This window comes from Genypterus blacodes, unplaced genomic scaffold, assembly GCF_046128005.1.
Source record: "Genypterus blacodes isolate CSIRO-AG114 ecotype Tasmania unplaced genomic scaffold, CSIRO-AGI_Gbla_v1 ptg000053l_1, whole genome shotgun sequence".
NCBI classification, from domain to species: Eukaryota; Metazoa; Chordata; class Actinopteri; order Ophidiiformes; family Ophidiidae; genus Genypterus; species Genypterus blacodes.
Genome location: NW_027466865.1, coordinates 3650768 through 3663145, shown reverse-complemented (window position 1 = coordinate 3663145; position 12378 = coordinate 3650768). Strand labels below are relative to the sequence as shown.

Sequence of the window (12378 nt, the reverse complement as noted above, 5' to 3'; positions counted from 1 at the left end):
TCAGTTGTTGAGCAAAGTGGCATCAGCTACAGGTTCCAGCAGTCCAGCTCTCATGGTGCTCCATCCTCCTGGAACCTTTTAAAGGACATTTTCAGTCTTGATACTTCAGTCATGGTGCAGGTTCACAAGCAGGTTAGTGGTTTATGAACGCCTGTAATCATAATCCTACATTGTTAGTCATGATTATGGTATTTCTCTTATATTTTCTATTGTCCAGCTTTCACTTTAGAAGCATTGGGTTAGTTTATTTGCGACACTGAGGCTGTTCAGTACTGAATAGGCTAGAAAATTTGAGGAACAGATGACAAAAACATACTAGCTGGTGTGAATTACAGTTAAGCCCTTCATAGAGCAGGTAGGGGTTAACTGTCTCTCTCAAGGACTCTTCAGCTTGACACATGATGTTGATGGATAATACTGTAACCTTGAGTCTTGCAGGGACTTTTTTTTTTTCTTCATCCCAGGAATAATAATTTTACGACAGATACACAGAAAACTGATGCTTGCTCGCTTTGGCTGTCTACTCACTGAGCTATTTGAAGCTTGCATATGCATACTGACTGAACCCTTTTGATTTTAGAGCTGAATACCCCAAAATAACCTGTTGCAGTTGACCTGAATTCAGATAGAGTGTTGGATTTTTACACGTATTTCTCCATTGAGGATGTTATTTTGTGGTTTCTGCTGATAAATAGTTGAGTATGATAAGAATGAACTGGTGTGCAATGTGATTTTTCATTTCATTTGTCTCCTCATATAATCCTCCTGTCCTCTGCCTTGTGGGAGGGATTCAACCTGTCCATATTTCATTGATCTTTTATTAATGTATATGACATTATTCATCATTATCATACATCATTAGCCACGTTTGCATGCATAGCAATGGTCTGATATTAGTCAATTTATTAAAGTTAACTAATTATTTCCTTTTTGCAAAGTTTTCTGATTGTAGTCCGTATGAGTTCAGCAGCATTCAATGATATTTTCTTCTGGTTTCAGCATTTTTGTAACATTATCTTAGCACCTAAAAGGAACTCTGATGATATGGCTTTGAAGACTGATTTAGTCAGTTTTATTACACACAGAGGAGCAGAGTTTCACTTCCAAGCTGAGATGAAAGCAGCCTGCCTGGCATTTGATTCAGGCATGACTTTGATTACTCTCTGTAATTTCTGACAAACCCATTAAAAACCTGATTTCTTTGGCCGAAGAGAATCCAGACGGATAACAACACTTATAGTAAGTAAGTAAGTAAGCAAACTGTATCAATAACAACTGTATAATTCACAATTTATCCATCTAAAACAGGATTGACACTAATTAATACCATCTCACCTGATGGTATTAATTATGCAGTAGTTTTGTGTGTTTTCACTTGGGGGAGTTGCATCCACAAAAACATTTGCTACAGAGTTTTCTGAGATTTGTCCACAGGCGCAGAGAAACTACATTTTAACTGCAATACTTAATCTGATGACCTGCCTCTAAGCTGAGAAAACAGTTCACGGAAAAAAAGTGTAATGCCAGAACTTGGAAATGTTATGTCCCTGCTGCTGGTTCGGCATAAACTACTGTATGCAACAGAAGAATGGTTAACAGTGACATGCATTCCACATGCATTTAAGGAGGAATGGACTGAGACATATGTGTGTGTGAAATATATCCCATGTATATCTATGCAAAATGAAATACGTGTCATTCTGCAAACACTGAGCTTGATCTGCAATGAAACAGTGACCATTGTGGTAATGCGGTAATGTAAAACGTTTTACATCTTCCGTGGATATGCTGTATCCCCAGACGAAGACTGAGTTAAGAACCTCAAACACAAACCAGCTGAAATGCCAAGATGGTAGCAGATTAACTCATTGGAGCAGAGGCACAGCAGGCAGTGACATGAGTAACATGGGTCACAGGCAAACATGACATCCAGCTGTGGATTGTTAAAAACCTACAAACAGTTACTTTATCAGCCCTTCTTCATCCTTTAGCACTGAGAATGATACAGATCCTGACTATGAATACAAATAATGTATCCAGATAGGCCATGTTACAGGTAATATTTGATGTATTGACACTCACTGGCTATTAACCTCTTTCAAACCTCCAGTTAATGCTTAACTAACTCAGGCATATTCTTAATGCTCTGCTTAGTGTTCTCTGCCTGCAGGGCAGTGGCAGACTCCTGGGGAGACAGAAGCTACAATTCAATTAATAGTGGAAATTCAGTGACTTCTGATCCAATCAAGCTCTTGGCTGCGGTCCATGACTATGCCATGAATGATAATGCCACTGAAGAGGCTTCCACAGACAGACAGAAACATGACACTTTGGAATATGGCAGGACGCTGATGAAAATTTATAGCACTGCGATGAATTAAAAGCAGTGAGACTAAGCATATGTCTATAGCTCATGATGGCATGGTGGCCAGATGTCTAGAGACAGTCATGATGAGGCTGTCTTTGTTTGAATACTAGAAGGAAAAGCTGTGGTGTGCCGCACTGCGCTGCTGTGCTGATAGAATAAAAGAACTGCAACATTAACTGATGTCAAAGGAGAAAAAAGAGACGCCAGTACGTGAAAGATAAACAACTGGACAACTGCTGCTGGTGGAGCCAAAGGAATTACTGGTTAACATTTATGAGCAGTATCATTTTATAGTTTAGTCTTTGTCTGACGACCGAAATAGACAGATATTGATGCTATACTGAAACATGAGACACATTATCATAAAGAATCCACAGAAAAAAGGTTTCATGAAGCCTGTGACTTGCATTTGGACTTAAGGTCAAAGTGAACAGCAATGGATTACATCACAGAGCCAAAAGCAACTCTACACAGCGCAATTAAACAGTGTGATGATCCAGTAAAGTGTATCATTACATCACTAGAGTGACATGTTAGGCGAGCATGAAAAGCTGTGCTTTTCCAGGACAAATTAAGGCAAAGTAGTTATACTATATTATGTGATTTCCTCTTCTCATGATATATAACAAGAGCTGAAAATCATGTTTCATCACAGCTCAATCACGCAGCAGCAGCAGTCATGTTTGAAACACGATCAGCACCTCATATCTCCTTCACACCATCCACCAGGATGCACTGTGTGGAACAAAAATCAGCAGGAATAAACTCGAACAACTTTGGCAGCACAAAAGATCAACAGCGTAATCAAACAACTATGAGAACTGTGAAGTGCATTTCATGTGTGTTACTGGTTTGCTTGTTTTGTTCTGAGTAGCTGTTAGTCCCGGCCTTCTGTTTGCCTTTGCCAGTACCATGTGTGGAAGAGCAGTTATATGATTTGCTTTTTCAGCATAACATTGCCTTGAAAATTGTATTTGAGCATAGCAATCCTGGTGGTACAGCCATTCCGGCTGGGTGCACTGCACCAGTATTGACTGCAGCATCAAATGATATGATTCTCCAGCACATTTACAGAGAAGAGCAAATACAAGGTGTCTCTCGCTCTTGCTCTCTCTCTCTCTCTCTCTCTCTCTCTCTCTCTCTCTCTCTCTCTCTCTCTCTCTCTCTCTCTCTCTCTCTCTCTCTCTCTCTCTCTCTCTCTCTCTCTCTCTCTCTCTCTCTCTCTCTCTCCCTGTCAGTCTGTGCCAGAGGGGTGTGAGTTTCCCTCCACTGCATCCCAGTGTGCACTGATGGAAGAGGCACAGCTGATCCCATATCAAGCATGATTGCCATAATCAAGTAATGATCTTTGGGTTTTGTTATGCAAAACAATAAGAGAAACTCACATAATATATCTGATCTTTTAAGCATTAAGCCCAGAAGTGCATCATGAGAGAATACAAACAATGTAAACAATTTCGAGCAGGTAGCAAATGTTTGTTCAAATGAAATGACACACACAACTGCCAGACAGTGAAATCTTCAAGTATACATAGTGATACATATTGATATAAATGTGTTTCTGAAGTAAAGAGGTAATCAAAATCAAAGCTCTCAGCTCAGGCGGGGCAGTTCAAAATGATGCCCCCATTATAATGTCCTGCTTTCATTCCAAAGGCCAGATGCTCATACCTGAAGCATTATTATTGCCAGTGGCCCACATCAAAGAGGTTATTTACACTTGGCCACTTTGTGTGTCTTAGACTGATATGATAGCTAGCCAACTGAGAAAAGGTGAAGTGTAAACACCCTCCAAGAAGCATTGGAGACTGATAGATTGATATCAGATCGCTCAGGCCACATCAGGAGGTAGTTACTTGAAGTAACTTCCCCAAATGTATATGCATCCATCTCGTCAAGCCGCATAGACTTTCCTTTACCTGATGTGGTGGATTGTATGTAGTTTATTTAGTAAGATAGAATAGCAACCAGTCATATATGTGAAAGGAAGTTACAGGTTAGTGGCAGTCAGAGGGGGACACCTGTAAATGTTCTGATTACCATTAAACACCAAGGACATTACACACAAATGGAATTGACTAACTGTGGCCTTTTCTTGCAGTGACCTTAAGCTTTCAATTATAGGATTTTTAAAGGTGACCTCATTAGGAACATTTCCAGATGGAGCTGTGAATAGATAAAGGTGAAATGTGACCAGAAACTTCTAATTTCTTATATGAAAGCGATTATTAGACAAGGGTTGACTACAATTTGGCAGCTTTTGGAACCATCACCCATCTTACCAGTATAACAAGACAGTCGCAATAAGTCACACAAACAGACACACATCTGCTATATTTAAGTGCCTTATTGGACTTTGATTTAGACAGTCTCTCTTATCATTTAATGTGCATGATCAAATCAGATTGTAGAGGGCTGTCACAGTCTTTGTCAGCACTCTGTAACTTATAGATGTTAAGAATCTGCACCCGGCAGAAAAGTTCACACGTAACGCAGAACAGTTGTAGACTTGCGATTAGGTTGCCACTCAGATTTGAGCAAGGTGTGGTGGCCAAGTGGTAAGGCGTCGGTCTCGTAAACCGAAGAGCATGGGTTCAACCCCCATCCACACCTTTAAGCTCACGTCTCACTATATCCTGAGCTCAGTCTGCAGTGGGACCTGGTTGGCAGTCAGTCTGGAGCTCAGACTCTCAGCATCACTCCACCATTGCTGTATATGTGTGAGTTTCTTGTCTCTGTACAAATCAAGTGTTTTAAAAAAACAAGGGAATCCTTTCTTTTTTATTAAGTAATAGTGCATAAATATAAACTTGTGTGCTATTGTTTTTTGAGATGGTAGATGATTCTGGTTGAAGAGTGGTAGGAGGAAGTGTGTGACAGAGAGGTAGCTGTAGGTGGCGTCTATATATAAGTTTGTATTTGACAGCATATTGGTTAAACTTCTGTTTCATTTTGTGTTCCAAAATTGTTGTTGCCAGCCAGATGATTAAGAGACAGTTTTGTTTTGCAGTATGGTAAAAAAAGAAAAGAAGCTACATATTGGACTTGATGTTAGAAAGATAAAGCTGATCTGTTTCAGAGGTGATGTTGGACTTCCCGAGCTGCAATCATTTTCCTGCACTTTGGCTATTGATTGCTGCACATAATTTGATGTTCTGAGAAACTAATTTAAGCAATTCTATCTGTGGTCTCTCTGAAATTGAGATTGACGTCATTGATTTCTGTTTTTTTGTAATTGGAGGCCAACTGATTGATGAGAAACATTTCCATTGTCTCACGCTGCTGTGAGGACTGGTTCCTTTAATCACTCCTCTCTCCATGGGACTTCACAGTTGCCTGATGTGACTCTTAATGTCCTTATTGAAAATGAAGTGATCTGATACAAACTATGCTACCTCCACCTCTGACAGCTTGTTGTATATCTTATATGTCGCAAAACGCTAATAATTCTGGGCAGGCAAATGAATTGGTTGCCGAACATTAGAGACGCTCCGTTGACACTCACTTTGGTTGGTAGTGCAAACTGTATTGAACTAGCTAGCCAAATTATTGGGGAGCGATAATGACCCATTGTGTTCAGAGGCCCAGGAGAGTGGAGCCAATTGAAAACCTGGATATAGAAGTGTGCAGCATTTAATACCGAGTTTGTTCCCACTGTTGCAATATTTACATGCACACAACAAACTGACTACATGGCACACAAGCACACATTATGCACATGACTGGTCAGTTACACCATCAGGTATGTGTTTCACTCATTTCCTGCATCATTTATTGTCCCGATTGAACATTTGCTTATGCATGTTAATATGGTTGTTATGGCTTCAGAGATTCTCAGAGCAAACTTTTGTTCTCTCCCTGCCTCACATAAATATGTTTGATTAGCACTGCTACTGCTTGGCTCCAGTTAGGTATGCTACGGAGGAAAAAGCTCAATTGCCCATTTTGTTTGTGCGGCTGTGATGAGATTAAGAACATTGCCTTTAAGGGTTTACACAGCTCTTGGGTAGTTTGAGTTTTGTGTTTTTGTTAAATACCAATTTTCAGAGCTGCATTAAGGCAGCGGTGCTGTGGATTGAGTCATTTCTGGGTGTCAAGTCACTTTAAGAAACATGACAAAACCGTGGCTATTTCCTTTTGAAGCAGCATAAATATATCTACTTTCATTTGAAATTCATATCAAATTCATTTGAAAAAAAGATTTGCCAAAAAGAGAGGTGGTCTCAAAGGCATTGTTGCAGAGCTTAACATCAACATAACATTACTGACATAAAACTACTTTCCTCTCACCAAGCAAAATATATTAAGTAAAGCTTTTAGGACAGAACCTGTTTTGTTGTTCCTGATCTTTGAATTTTTTTAATAAATACAGATGACAGGTTTGACCTTTTTTTCTGCTTGTGATCTTATAGGGGTTGATGTTTGCTTTCACAGAGGCCGCCTTGTTAAATTAGTGACAGGTCTCATGTATTCCTACACGATGATTAATGTGGACATATACAACTTCCTTGCCTCCATTGATCATCAGGTCAAAGTAATGGTTTGCGGATCATTGCCGTGTTTTTTTTTTACACAGCACACAAAAAGACAAATGTTATGTCAGTTTTTTGTTTTGATTATCAGTGTTCACCTTCAGGCATGCCGCAGCTGATTAATGTAGAGACAAAAGAAATGAAATGGTTTCCCATTTCTGTCGCACTGGGAATGACAAAGCTGTTTATTCTGGTAAGGGATTGTGCCGCCATATGGAAGCTTGTAAAGCATATAAAGTTGTAAAATGTGGTTAAGTACACAAAATACCCATATTTAGTTGCCTGCTGTCTAATCTCCTGGTAACGGAGCGATATGAGAAGTGTTCCATTATATCATTCCTCCTCATGGGCACTGCAAGCACATCATGCATGCCTGTGCACCGGGCTGTTCTTTAATGTCATATTTATCTGACTGTTAAATAAAGATGTGGCCATACAATAATAGTATGTATATCATGCAACATCAGTCATTAATTTGCTGCCCATCTCCAGGAAAAAGTGTAACCGTAGCTATCTCAACAATATGAGTCTCTTTAATTCAGTTTGGTGAATTGACACTCGCAAGATCTGAATGGTTTGTGTAATGAGGATGGAGAAATGCATTATAATGCAAATGTAGAGAAACGTGCCTGGAGGCCATTTCGCTGATAGGACAATTTGGAAATTAGCTTAGATGAAGAATTCCATGCGCGGAAACCTTTTAGACCGTAACGACTAAGTCCCAGAAGAATTGGAGGTGCATCTCAAGACGCAATATTGCACAATGTCCCTGTAATAGTGTACAAGATGACCAAATACTCTGTGGATCAGTGACAGAGCTATTCAGAGGGAGATTGAATTCAGAACTTAGTCTGTAAAAGAGAGAGGATATATAACCGAATAACTAATACAGTGACTGGAGTTAACAGGCTACTTTTCTACTACAAACATCTCTGCATGTATCAAGATCTTCCCACAAAAATGTTTACAAGAAATAAATCCATATATTACCCATTCTCTGCCTTCTCACATATATTCATGATATATGTTTATGGATCCTACTTTACCTATAAAATGTATCCTTCACACAGGTTTACCATGTCTTTCCATTTCAGTTCTATTTATTGTGCTTGTTTTTTAAACAGCTTATAACCAATATTTTGAATTTAAAGTGGTTAACCAGTGGAGAGCCACATCATTTTGTTCAATTATTTAGAGTGAAGTCTTTCTTGTCTGTAATTGCAGCTGTTTATGGCTAGTGGATCTCAAAGGCTTTTTAAATTTTACAATCAATCAATTTTACAATGAATCTACTTGTTATCGACCGTTAATGGCATCATATTACCCACATTACCTTGTTCCTGTTGTCATTTTGGCATTTATATTAAACACTTTGCAAAGGTTTAATATTCAAAAAGGATACGACCGTCTTCTACTACCTAACACTCAGCACACAGAGTGAAAACGGGCTGTTTACCTGATGATGTCGGACTTAATTAATCAATGCCAAAGCTTTAAGGACAGTTCGGGACCTTGTTTGTCACTAGATACATTTTTATAGGTAATCTTTGTAAATTTGTGTTCAACATGAAGTGACACATTGCATTATGAAAAAAATGCAATACGTCCTTTTTAAGTTAAAGATACAGAATTTCAGATTGTTCCCAGACCAGCTACTGCTCAAAATCAGAATGTGATGCTCTAATCAACAAAAATCCGCTACACAGGCTGAAAGTCTTGTTTAAAATCAAGGTGAAACGAATATATGTATATATATGTTCATGATGTATTTCTGGTGGGTTTTAGCCATTTTCCTACCTATAACAGGTCACCTTAGCTCAAGGGAATGGCAGGGTTCCTTCAGTGATGTAATAAATCTTGTTAGGTACAACTATAATGAAAGAAGAGACTCTGTTGGTATAAATGTGACAGATGGGGCCCAAAACACTCAACCAAGCCAAAGGGCATCTCAGAATGGAATAAAACAATCTATGGTTTCACTGAAGCTTGAAAACTCCATCACTTTCTATGGATTTCAATCTGAAATGTCAGGATGTCAATCAATATTTTGAAATTGAAACCTAGTATTTCATTGAGTTATCTCAGCTCACTGACAGTGGAGTTGACAAGTTGAGAAACATTCCATGGACCAATACTTTGGTTGTTACATGTTTTTATTCATGTGAAATATCATTCCACAGACATAGAACATCAGGTGAACAGGTGTCACATTGTCAATAAACATTTCTGTAAGATCCAAAGACAAGTATCAAAGTACAGTACAATGGAAATAGACCATTCAATAGACTATCAACATATTCATAACAGTTTTTTCATCTGTAAAAAGAAAATAAATATTGGTTTGTACAACAGTTTGCTCTGGTAATAAACAACATACCCATGGTTAGTGTTTTATATTTGTGCACAATGCCAAAGTGTCTCAAAGAATAAGGCAACAAATTAAATTATTATAACTTTATTCCCGGTGAAAAGATTCCCTCGGTTATGATTAAATACAAAAAACGGATGAGACAATGTCGTTTGTCGGTCAGTTAATTTTCTGTTCCATCACATTCTTATCACAAAAATAGAGAAATCTGTGGTAAAGTAATTTCTTATGCCTAAACTATACTTTGAAATGGATGAACAATCGTGGTGGTGAGTTGATATTGTGCACAGCAGCACATCATAAAGTGCAAAATGGAAACAAAGGTATTTGTCAATAGATGGGTAAGATTCTTCTTCTTCTTCCCTCTCTCTCTCTCTCGCTCTCTCTCTCTCTCTCTCTCTCTCTCTCTCTCTCTCTCTCTCTCTTTCGCTCTCTCGCTCTCTCTCTCTGTGAGTATGTGTGTAGAGTTGACAGTTTTGACAAATGGCCCTAGTGCATCAGATAATCGTTATCCTGCCTGGCTCTGGGCGATACGAGGTTCTGGCTCTTATGTGAGATCCAGGTTTGGGGAGCTGCCAGTAGCAATCCTCTGAAGGGATTTTCAGATGATGTGAATTATTCAGATCCTTATATTGCTGTGATTTATTTTTTAGGGGCATTTTAAAGCTTTTTCGTCTCATCTCAGCATTTTTAGCTTTTCAATAATTCAGATGAAAAATGTCTTTAAGCAAGGCCTCGTTTACACCTCGCAAGAAAGTTGAATGTTCAGATACTTTTACCATCGAAGTAGAAATGTGTTTATTTAAGGTAGAATTGTGATTACTATGCAATCTGATCATCCACATCTGAATGTTTGAACTAGGCAAGTGTAAATGCAAAGCAATTCTGCTAAATTTACACACCTATATTGTGGGCAGGAATGAGTTATGATGAATTTAAAAAGAATGGTGGAGTTTATTTATGGGTTTAAAAATGAAAAGGGCTTTAATTACAGGAAAACGTCATTATCAGGATAACATATCCAGACACGGAGATGGCATGTTATTGCCAGGTGTAAATTCAACCGAAGTGCCACATGTTATTTTGATCAGTTTACGAAGTTTGATCTTGTCCCGCCACTTAGTTCTGTTAGATATTTCAAACTATCTAAATCCTTTCAAAGCTTTGGTTGATATTGGTTTTGTACAATACAGATTCATAGTGACAGACCTGACTGACAGACCTGACAGTACCCAGGGTCATGCATGACACTGTAGACGACACCCAAACAGTGAGCACATGTGATGGTCCACAAATATTAATGTGTTATTGCGGCGGTTTACACCATTTGGCCTGCACTCATCTCCCAGAATAGAAAGCAAACACAGGTGAGCGGTGCAGCTCCAGACGCGCTGCAGGTCTCCACTCATCTGACTGATCCGGATCTGAAGGTCGCTTCCCCCATCTGAATATCTGAGCTGACATCTCTATTATATTGCCTTTTCAGTGTCTCTACGTCATTTGAAAAGTGCCATAGAAAATATTACCTCATGAAAGACCTCAGCACTCCAACATTGTCATGAAATCATGTCCGTTCAAAGCTCTGTGTCTATTTTACATACATTTATTGCTCTGTAGCATTCAGGCGGAAAACAACTAAGAGTCCAAATTTCATTCCTCCACTTTTGCATTTTCACTGTCTAACAGGTCAGAATGCATATTCTTCAAATAATGGAGAAACACATAATGATGAAGACTCATTGTTGCTCTTCAGTAGCAGTGACAGGTGGTCGGCCGGTCTTACATGCGTGTAAAAACGTCTATTCTAATCTGATTAAGATGTTCGATTTTTTTTTTCATCATAATCAGATTGAAATCAGCATTAATAATTTTTTGGCACAGTCTAAGTAACATGATGCAATTTTGAGTTATGTCATGTTAATGCTCCGTCAACACATCGGTTGACAATCTGCAGCCCCACCTTCCTGTTGTAAGTCTTCCTGTTGTAACTTTAGCAGCGAGTCGTGTATTCAAAATAATAAAATGCTATTAATCTGATTCATGTTGACAAAAATCAAAGTATAATGTGCATACTGTGTGAGGCAAAAGGTTCACAGATAGCAATCATTATTCCCGAATATCTTTTGTTTTGTTTTTTTTTGCGAGCATTTCCTAAAGCAGCCCTTCTTGTTCATGCAGTCGGATGATTTACGTTAGTTGTGATCGCTGATACCTCGGCCAACACATAATTGGTCACAGTTGTCATTAAGTAATTGAAACAGCTGTTACACGGTCATAATGATTAATACATTAATAAGATTTTTTTTTTTTACAAATGTGTCAAGACGACAGTTTAAATCCATGCATTTCATGCATAGATGATGGTCATCCTCTGAGGCCCGGTAGCTGTGGAGAGACTCAGAGAGAGTACAGCGTTTCCTGCATGCCCAGTCACTTTCCCATCAGTTAACCATTCAGACCTCAAACACCTTCTTCCCGAGAGCTGTTAACCTGCGTCACCCTCCTCATCCTCCACAGACTGAAGCCGTGCAACTTGCGAATGAGTAAACATACCTCAACTCGATCATGTGGACCTCACCGCAGAACCATCCCTTTATCTCTCCCCTACTGAGCTGTTCAAATTCCCAAGTGGTTTCCGAGCAATGTTGCACAACGTACACTATTTCCACAATGCTGCACGCAGCCTCAGGAATGCATTTTCTACAATGATCCCCGAATAATTCACAGATATCGCTCTAATCATTTACAAAAACCGTGTGGTACACTGGACAAATACACAACTGGACAGTCACTACACTTCTCTCTATAGCTGCCACCATATTGAATGCAACACTGCTCAAACGCACATCGCAAATGAATACTAAATGTATTACGAAGAGTGATATGTATAGTCAGCTGTCAAAGTTCTTTCTATGTGAGGTCCTCTTGTCTTTTTCCGCACGTGACTCTCCAAGACAAATCCTTGTGGTTTCAGTTCTCCTGTCACATTGCGGCCTAGTTTACAGCTGTATGATTGTCTTTTGTGATGTTTGCTGACCTTTTATTTTTTTGGTCTTGAACCCATAAAGCAGCCTTTGGGTGGTGGTCAAGACTAACATGGCTGCAGCTGC

General features: G+C 39.0%; 1 non-coding gene across 1 annotated transcript; it reads left to right on the top strand.

Moving 5' to 3' along the window:
• The first annotated feature begins 4909 nt into the window (after window positions 1–4909).
• Window positions 4910–4981, top strand: trnat-cgu (transfer RNA threonine (anticodon CGU)). The gene has a single exon. It is a non-coding gene; the product is annotated as a tRNA-Thr (tRNA).
• The last annotated feature ends 7397 nt before the right edge of the window (window positions 4982–12378 follow it).